The following is a 9,551-nucleotide window of genomic DNA, read 5'->3' as shown; positions in this document are numbered from 1 at the left end:
GTCCCTGATTTTGGACTCTGTGGCCCATTTAGTCCAGTTTCAGCAAGAATCCTGTTGGGTCAGTTTTGGGAAAATTTTACACCCTGATATCTGATCAAATTCTTCATCCCCTGTGCTTGTATCTTATCACTCTGGCCTGCCTTCAGCAAGAATCCTGTTGAGTTGGTCTAGCAAGAACCCCTACCCTTAATCTTTCCTCTTAGCAATTTTCCATCCACTGACCCTTGCCCTGTTCCTTGGCTATCAATTCCCACTTTTTCATTCTTTTTTCCCCCCAAGGTCAAAGTTTCAAGTTATTAGTGCTCACTCAGCAATAAAAATTCATATGAAAGAATGAAATAAACAGGGTGAAGAGAAGGCTGCTTCAGCAGACAATCCATGCTACTCTGAGGGCAGCGGGAGCTGGTAGGGAAGAGGTCACTGTTTTCAAAACTTCATTCAGATGCTTTTCCAATCAGGTGACCCAAATGGCTAGCAGAGAACATTGGGCAGATCCACCCCAGTGTTATGAAAACATAGGCAGCTGGATGCCATCTTTCCTGAAGAGAACATCGGCGCAGCCCATTGTAAACCTAGAGCTGAGCATGCTGCTGCATTACCACACTAAGTCCATGTTTCTGTAGTTTGTCCTCCAGTGGTTTTGCCTCGAAGTTTGGATTTGGGCCTGGGTGGTGGATTTCAATGAGAAGAACATAGATGAGGCCTCCATGGCAGCACCCACATAGGGCTACAACAGGGATCCACCAGAAGTTATTTCCAACTCTGAAGACATCAAACCCCCATTCTGCCAAAGCAGTGAAAAGTCTGGAACTCAGGTCTCGCGATGGATTCATGGCACAGCCACAGTTTAATCCCAAAGAGGAAGAAAGGACAATAACCAGGAGGCCGATGGCAATGGGCTCTAGGCCTTTGGGGACTCCCCTGCTTTTGGAGTCAAAGATGGCGAAGACAATCATGAGGAGGAACATGGTGGGCATTAGTTGGTCTGCAGATGCATTTGCCAGAGACACATACGGAGCTGGGTACATTGCAAAAATGTGTGCTGTTGCATTTCCTCCCACAATGAGCAGTTTTCCAACAGCAAAGGATATAAGTCCATCATAGTAAATACCAAAGAGGATTGTGGACCCTGCGAAGGCTCCCAGGAATGGGGCTCCCACATAAAAAGGAAATTTGAACCATTTCATCCGTCCAAAGAGACGCATTGCAAAAGACACAGCAGGGTGGATTGGCCACCAGACACCCCTGCCACATAAATGGCCATGACGATCGCCATTGCAACTCCAACGTTCTCAGTGAGGGCTCCTCCCAAATTTCCTCGACTGAGGATGGCTTGGGCAACATAGCGACATCCGAGGACGATCATTATACACCTGCCCGAGAACCCGGAGAGCCCGTTTCATTAGCCAAACTGCTCTTCAACACCGGTCTCTGTGTGAAGCTTTCCCTCCTCCATTCCTTCCCAGGCTGCATCGTGCGGCTTCTCCAAGGACCACTCTTTCCACCAGTACCTGCTTCTTCTGCTGCCTACTTCACTCACACATCCCACTTTTTCTTACTGTATTCAGAGTTGAGCCCCTACTATAAAATCAATTGTAATCGTCCCTCTGAATAAAGTCAGGGTGGCTGTCTTTCACAAGTGTCATAAGTGATTTTTTTCTTTAGTAGTAAGAGGTAAGGAAGGAGAGATAGGAAATATGCTAATTTTGCTATTACTTATAGTGGCTGCAAGCCAATTTCCTAAAAGTCGTTCTGCAGATTGGCCTTGGAGAAAATTGACTTTTGGTGAATTGGCATAGTGAATTAGCTTTGGACAAATTTACTTTTAGTGAAATGGACTGCTTCTGCTAGATTAGGAAACCAGTAAATACACCTAGAGAAATACAGAATATGTGTTAATTAAATACATATATAAATATATACATTTTTGTACAAAATTGTAGTACCTAAAAATCACTAAAACAAACACATAAACCTTCCAAGTAATCAGAATTATTATGCACACATACAAGAAGAGGAAATAATGAAAAAAAAATTTAAGCAATGAAACAGGAAGTACGAAAAATGGCAAAAGCAAACCCAAATTTTATCTGTCATAGCAGAAAGTAAAAATGGGCTAAAATATCTCCTTTTTAAAAATATGATTGGATTAAAAACACAAACTAACCTCGACTGCACTCTGGATACAAAGCAATATGAAGGAGAGTTTATTAACAGTTGTAGAGCCAAGTTGCTTAGATTTAAATCTATGTCATTTTGGGGCAATTTGCTTCATTTCTCAGCGCCTCAGTTTCCTCCTTGATTAAATGGGGATATTAATTAAAGTTAACTCAGTGAATCATTGAGAACATTTAGCAAGTTAATATATGTAAAGCATTTAGAGTGGTCACGCAGTAAAAGTTCAATAAATATTGGCTCACTATTACAACATGAAACACATCTAAAACCAGATGATTTAGAAAGGTTGAAAATAACAGGATGGTCAAAGTCATATCGATGAAGTGCCAACGCAGAAAACAGTGGTTAGGAATTTAGCACCGGAAAAAATTGAAGTAAAGACAAATTATAATAACAAGGAGTGCAACACTAATATTCCTCAAGTAAAAAGTACAGGAAATATGAGGAGAAATTGGAAGGAACCAACAGGGGTAGAAACACCAGGTCATGATGGTTTCAATGCCATTTAAGCCATTCCAGAGCAAGGGAAAGAAGAGGTTTTGAAACCAGAATAAATTCCAGATGAATCAAAGATCACAGTGTTCTAGAAGAAAAAAGAAAAACACGTAAAAAATAATCTCAAAGTGGGGAAATAGGACTAATCCAGAAGCACTTAAACAAGATTGATCATTTCAACTTCATAAATACATTTTTAAAATGTCTACATAGCAAAAGTCAATAAAACATGTGAAAAGGTCAACAATTTACTGGGGGAAATATTTCCAATACATTATAGATAAAGGAACTATGTCCTCACTATGTAAAGTACTTCTACCAGTAATAAAGAAAATGAAAATACATTTTAAAAAAGCTGACAGTTGTACAAAGGGTATGAACAGATGGTCCCAGGGAGGAAAACATAAATGGCTGTTTGTTACTATATGAAACGATGCCTGCCAATGCCTATCTTTGACCCAGAACTTTCATATGCAAAAATGACATATTTATAATAATATACTTATTCTATCACTGTTTTTTAAAATAAAAAAATTAGAAATAATGTGTCAATCAATAAGGCCTATAATTGGCAGAATAATGCCCCTCACCTCCCGCCAAGATGTCCACAGATCTAGGCATACCCTAATACCCAGAGTCTTTGAATATGTTATATGGCAAAAGGGAATTCAGGTTGCAGATGGAATTAAAGTTGTTAATTAGCTGATTAGAGATGGAGAGAGTATCCTGGCTTATCCAGGTGGCCCCATGTCATACAAGGGTCCTTAAAAGTGGAAAGGGGCTATCGGAGAGTCAGTGTTAGAATGAGAGCATGAGAAAGACTCTGTCGTTGGCTTTGCAGATGGAAGCGGGTGTGAGCCAAAGGATACAGGCAGCTCCTAGGAAGTGAAAGAGGTAAGAAAACTGATTTCCCTCTAGAGCAGCGGTTCTCAACCTGTGGGTCGCGAACAATGAAAATACACCCTGCATATCAGATATTTACATTACGATTCATAACAGTAGCAAAATTACAGTTATGAAGTAGCAACAAAAATAATTTTATGGTTGGGGGTCACTACAACATGAGGAACTGTATTAAAGGGTCAAGGCATTAGGAAGGTTGAGAACCACTGCTCTAGAGCCTCCAGAAAAGAGCAAAGTCCTTATGACACTGTGATTTTTTAGCATAGTGAGGCCCATGTCAGACTTCTGACCTGAAAAACTCTACTATAATAAATCTGTTGTTTTCAGCCACTACATGTGTGGAAACTTGCTACAGTACCAATAGGAAACTAATACCCAAGCTAATTAAAAGTTGTGGTAATCCATACAATGGGATATCATGCAGCTTTTACAGAAGAGTGACAAGACTCTCTGTCATAGAACAATCTCTGGAATATAAAGCAAGGAATGGAACAGTACACACAAGGAACTAGGAAAACTAGTTACTTTCGGGCAGAGAGTGTAGGAGGCAGGGACAAAGGTGGCAGGTAGGAAAACATTTTTCACTACATATCCTTTTGTAACTCTTAAATACATAATATTTTATTTAAAAACTAGAGGCCTGGTGCATGAATTCATGCACCAGTGGGGTCTCTTGTCCTGGCCTGCAGGATTGGGCCAAACAAGCTCTCTGACATCCCCCAGGGGGTCCTGGATTGCGAGAAAGTGCAGGCCAGGCTGAGGGACCCCACTGGTGCACGATCGGGCCAGGGAGGGATGCAGGAGGTTGGCCAGCCGGGGAGGGACAGTGGGAGGGCTCCAGGGCATGTCCGGCCTGTCTTGCTTAGTCCCGATTGGCCAGACCCCAGCAGCAAGCTAACCTACCGGTCAGAGTGTCTGCCCCCTGGTGGTCAGTGCATGGCATAGCGAGTGGTTGAGTGGCCTTAGCATATCATTAGCATATTACGCTTTGATTGGTTAAACAGATGACCAGACACTGTGCATATTAGGCTTTTATTATATAGGATAAAATGTGATTTTATCAAGGAAGGTGTCCTTAACCCCTCAGGAAGGTTCAGTCTTTTGTATGATACATCTGAAAACTTCCTGTGTTCTCCTTCATAACCAGATACTCTTACAACCTTCACACTTTGTAACCATATACTAAAACCAATAATTGTTGGTCCCAGAGTTTTTATTTAATGTGTGCCTTATCCAGTAGATTGTAAGTTCCATGAGGGCTGGGGCCCGTTTGTCTTTTAATAGTACCTAGGAAAAAAAAAAAAATAGTACCTAGGACAGTGTCTAGCATTTAATTGGACTTTAATAGACATTTGTTGAATAAATGGATGAATTAGTTAATAAATGCTGTCAAATAAAAGAATAAGAAAGTTTATAATTTAATCAATTATAATTTCCAAGAGTAAACATAATTAGCCCTAAAATGTAAAATGAAAAAGCAAAAACATACAATAAAAATTATGATTCAGAGATATAGAAATGTCTAGCTATAGATAACTATCCTTCTCATATTAAACTCTATGAAATCACAGCTACATCTAGTTCTCTAGCTTTCTTTATCCAGAGAAAAAAGTTTCAACTATTTTTCAGCTCATGGTGTTAAGATCCCTGGACGGTGTTCACAGATTGAAGCCATTGAACACAGGGTTTGCCTTTTGACAGCTGTCTGCAGTTTCAGCTGTCAGCTGAGAGGCCTGTAATTCACAGGCTTTCCCCGTTTGCTCTCTCTACCTCACTGTGAGTCTTAACAACTTCTGCTTGTCGCTGCAACACTCGGCTTCTTTCTTTTCTTTCATGACCAGAACATAGAAACCGAGAGAGGGAAAGAGAGAGATCGCTGTCCTATAGGCCTGGTGACCCCGTGACTGCCTACAATCAGGAAAATTGTACCACATTAACCATTGTTTAGAGCGAGTGCTGTTTGTTCACCAACATCATTTTTGTTTTCCTCCTAGGCATCCAGCTAGGCTATCTTTCCCATTCTCCTTTGCTGTTGGGTGGAGCCACAGAACTGAGTTCTGGCCAATGAAACATGGGTCCGTCGTGGGTCTAGTCTAGTGGCTGGATGCAGGCCCCTGGAGGATGGCCAAGCCACTAAATTGGAAGCAAGCCTGGCTTCCAATTGGAGCTGCCATGTGCAAGAAAGCTACCTGGGAGGGAGATCCATCCAACCAGAGACACTGGGGTTCTTTTTGTTGTTTTTGTTTTTGTTAATCCACACCTAAGGATATTTTTCTCACTGATTTTTAGAGAGAGTGAAAGGGAGGAGAGAGAGAGAGAGAGAGAGAGGAGGGAATCAATGTGAGAGAGACATATCGATTGGTGGCCCCCACATGTGCTCCCCCCCGATGCTCAGGATTCAACCTGCAACCCAGGTACAATGTGCCCTTGCCCAGGAATCAAACTTGGCCCCCCCTAGGTCCAACGTGCTAACCACTGAGCATGCTAACCACTGAGCATACTGGCCAGAGCTAACCAGGGATACTTGTGTTGGACAATTTCAGGTCAAAAACTATTTTTTTTTTATTTTGAACCACCTAAATGTTGGTTCAGAAACTGGTTCCTTGAAGTGCGGTGCTGCCATAGCAGACACCTAAAATAAGGTGGTGAATGGTAAGAAAACTAATAGAAGTAGCTGGAATAATGGATACTCTGCTATAAAGTGGCAGTATCACAGACTGAGAAATTGTCACCTGTAGTATCTTGAAAGAAGACCATGTGCTCACTGAATCGAGCCCTGGGGGAAGTGGTGGGAATTTGAGTGCTAGTGTGTGTTGACTACTATTAGGTGTCCTTGGTAATGTTTTATAGGAAGGAAAGGAGTTTAGGAAAGAATTGTCGGTTTTCAAGCTGAAATGAAAGGGAATTAAATGTCAAGAAATCTATAATTGTTGAAATATTAGAATAGATGATACCGTTTAGATTCCCAAGTAGTAAGAGATATGTCTTTCAGTATTAAAGCCAGGGATACCCCCCAGGTAAACCAAAACTCAGCCCTGTGACAAAGATCATATCAGGAATGTGGCCTTCCCGTGCATTCTATTAGATGGTAGAGGCCTTTAAATTGAGGGAGAATGGCTTATGGTGAGGAGACAAAAAATAAAGTTAGTGGTATGAGGAACTAGCTAGAAGCTTATTAATTTTTGAAAGAAATTTTGTTGTCAAAGATACCATGACCATCTTTAAAATATCTTTGAAATGTAAGACAACTTTTGAGCCCAAAAGTTAATCAAACAGGAAGCAGCCTACAAAACTGGGAAGGCCCTAAGGAGAGCATGGTCCCCAGTGCCCACTTCTGATGCAGCCAAAGGAGATGATGGACAAAATGGGTAGAGATAGAAGCCAGGTAAAACAATGGACAAGGGAGCTCCCCCCAAAAAGCCGCGTCAGGACGTACTCAAACAGGGTAGAGAGCTTTCAGAAGGTTTGTACAGTGGGGTTTTATAACTGCACGGACCAGCCCCTGCTTTGTGTCTTCTTATCCTTTCCAAATAGGAGTATCTATTGCAGGCGTACCCTCCCTATCTCATAATTGTTTGTTAGGGAGGGGAGAGTGACAGGGACAAATAATCTGTCTTTTTACAACCACGGAGAATTACATCTGGACCTGGTAGAGAAAAGGCTCACATCACAGGAGATCCTGGACCTTCAGCCAGATGCCAGAACTGGTTGGGGTTTTGAACTGCTCCTTTGAGAGAAGGTTGAGTGCATTCTATGTATGGGACAAAGTTAACAGGTCCTTGGTGAATAGAAGGACCGGCGCTATGAATTCACTAAACCTAGTTTTCTTTTCCTTCTGGGCATACAGCTAGACCATATTTCCCAGCCCTCCTCCCCTGAAGTTGGTGGGGCCAGGTAATTGAGTTATGACAGTGAGATGTAGGCAAACATTACCACTTCTAGGTATGGTTTATAATAATCTTCCATATAATCATCTCTTCCTTTTGCTTGCCAGAAGCAGAGATCCAAGGAAGGTCTCTGATACCCCAGGGCAGAGTTCACAAAGAGCCAACTCTACAGGCTTATGGTCGATGGCTGCTCTCGTGCTACAGAGTTGAGTAGTTGTGACAGATAAACTGTATGGCCTGCAAAGCCTAGAATACATACTAGCTGGTTCACTACAGAAAAAAGAACCACTGGATAAGAAGGAGAGCAACTCCTCAGTCACAACCCACACTTTGGAGGACAGCCAATAGATCGGAAACCCCCGTTGTACTGTTGCCTTAGCTAGAGATAGCCTTTGTTGTAGTCAGACACTGAGATTTGGGAAAAAAAACATTTTCATTCATCCTGCATACAATTATGAAGGTATACAGGTATAGAGTGGGGGAAAAATAGGTTTACAGTTGTGATTTGTATTATTTATTAATTATTATATAATTTTCCATATGAACAACTGTAACCTTACTTTTGCCCTACCCTGTTGTTTTTTTTAAAAATATTTTTACTAGAGGCCCAGTGCACGGATTTGTGCACCGGTGGGGTCCCTAGGCCTGGCCTGCGGGGATCAGCCGAAACTGGTAGTCCTACATCCCCTAAGGGATGCGAAGTGGCAGGTGGCTAGGGAGGAGCCTGGGCCGAGGCCAGGTGCCATGCTGCTTCCGCTCATCCAGGCCCCGCTGTGCCTGCTGCCACCACTGCTTGGTAGGCTTGCTGCCACTCTGCTGTGGTCTCCAGGCACCCATCCTAAGGCGATACAAGTGCACCCATGACCGAGAACTGGCAGTGGGCTCACGCCCAGTCAGTCCTGATGCCGGTCCCTGTCCCGTCCTGGTCCGGATGGGGGAGGGGTGCACAGGGGGAGTGTCCACAGGAGAGGCTCATTTGGCTGCAGCTGCACTCGCCAGCCATGAGCCCGGCGCCTGGAACCCGTTGGTCAGTTGAGTGGCGCTTCCACTGTGGGAGCGCACTGACCACCGAGGGGAAACTTCTGCTTTGAGCATCTGCCCCCTGGTGGTCAGTGGGTATCATAGCTACTGGATGACTGGTCACTTAGGCTTTTATATATATACTAGAGGCCCGGTGCACAAAAATTTGTGCACTCAGGGGGGAGGGGGGGTCCCTCAGCCCGGCCTGTGCCCTCTCACGGTCTGGGACCCCTCAGGAGATAATGACCTGCTGGCTTTGGCCTGCTCCCGGGTGGCAGAGGGCAGGCCCAATCCCTAGGTGCAGCCCCTGGTCGGGCTCAGAGCAGGGCTGATTGGGGAGTTGGGGCGCCGCCCCCTGTCATGCACAGAGCAGGGCGGATTGGGAGGTTGCGATGCCACCCTCAGTCACGCTCAAGGTAGGGCCGATTGGGGGGTTGGGGCACCGCCCCCTGTCACACTCAAGGCAGGGTTGATGGGGAGGTTGTGGTGCCACCCCCTCTCACACACAGAGCAGGGTCAATCAGGGGGTTGGGGAGCTCCCCCCTGTCACGCACAGAGCAGGGCCCATCAGGGGGTTAAGGAGCTCCCCCTTGTCACTCACAGAGTAGGGCCCATAGGGGAGTTGGGGCACCGCCCCCTGTCACACACACAGCAGGGTGGATCAGGGGGTTGGGGCGCTGCCACTGTCACACTCAGGGCAGGGCCGATGGGGAGGTTATGGCTCTACCCCGTCACACACAGAGCAGGGCCTGTGGGGTGGGGGGGGTTGGGGCACCGCACCTGGTCACACACAGAGCCGCAGGGTGATCAGGGGGTTGGGGAGCTCCCCCTATCAGGCACAGAGCAGGGCCGATCAGGGGGTTGGGGCGCCTTTCCCTGTCACGAACAGAGCAGGGCCGATAGGGAGGTTGTGGCCCCACCCCCTGTCATACACAGAGCCGCAGGGCAATCAGGGGGTTTGGGTGCTGCCCCCTGTCACGCTGATCCCGGTGCCGGGTGGCCTCGTGACTCCGCTGATTCCAGTGCTGGGAGGCATATTATCCTTTTACTATATAGAATAGAGGCCTG

The 9,551-nt window shown here is 44.9% G+C and overlaps 1 pseudogene; it reads right to left on the bottom strand.

The window, feature by feature from the left end:
• Positions 1-678: 678 nt before the first annotated feature.
• LOC132234291 (aquaporin-9-like) lies at positions 679-1,536 on the bottom strand (annotated as a pseudogene).
• Positions 1,537-9,551: the final 8,015 nt, after the last annotated feature.

Source organism: Myotis daubentonii, chromosome 5 (assembly GCF_963259705.1).
Source record: "Myotis daubentonii chromosome 5, mMyoDau2.1, whole genome shotgun sequence".
NCBI classification, from domain to species: Eukaryota; Metazoa; Chordata; class Mammalia; order Chiroptera; family Vespertilionidae; genus Myotis; species Myotis daubentonii.
The sequence above is the reverse complement of the archived record's forward strand: the minus strand, read 5'-3'. Positions and strand labels throughout refer to the sequence as shown.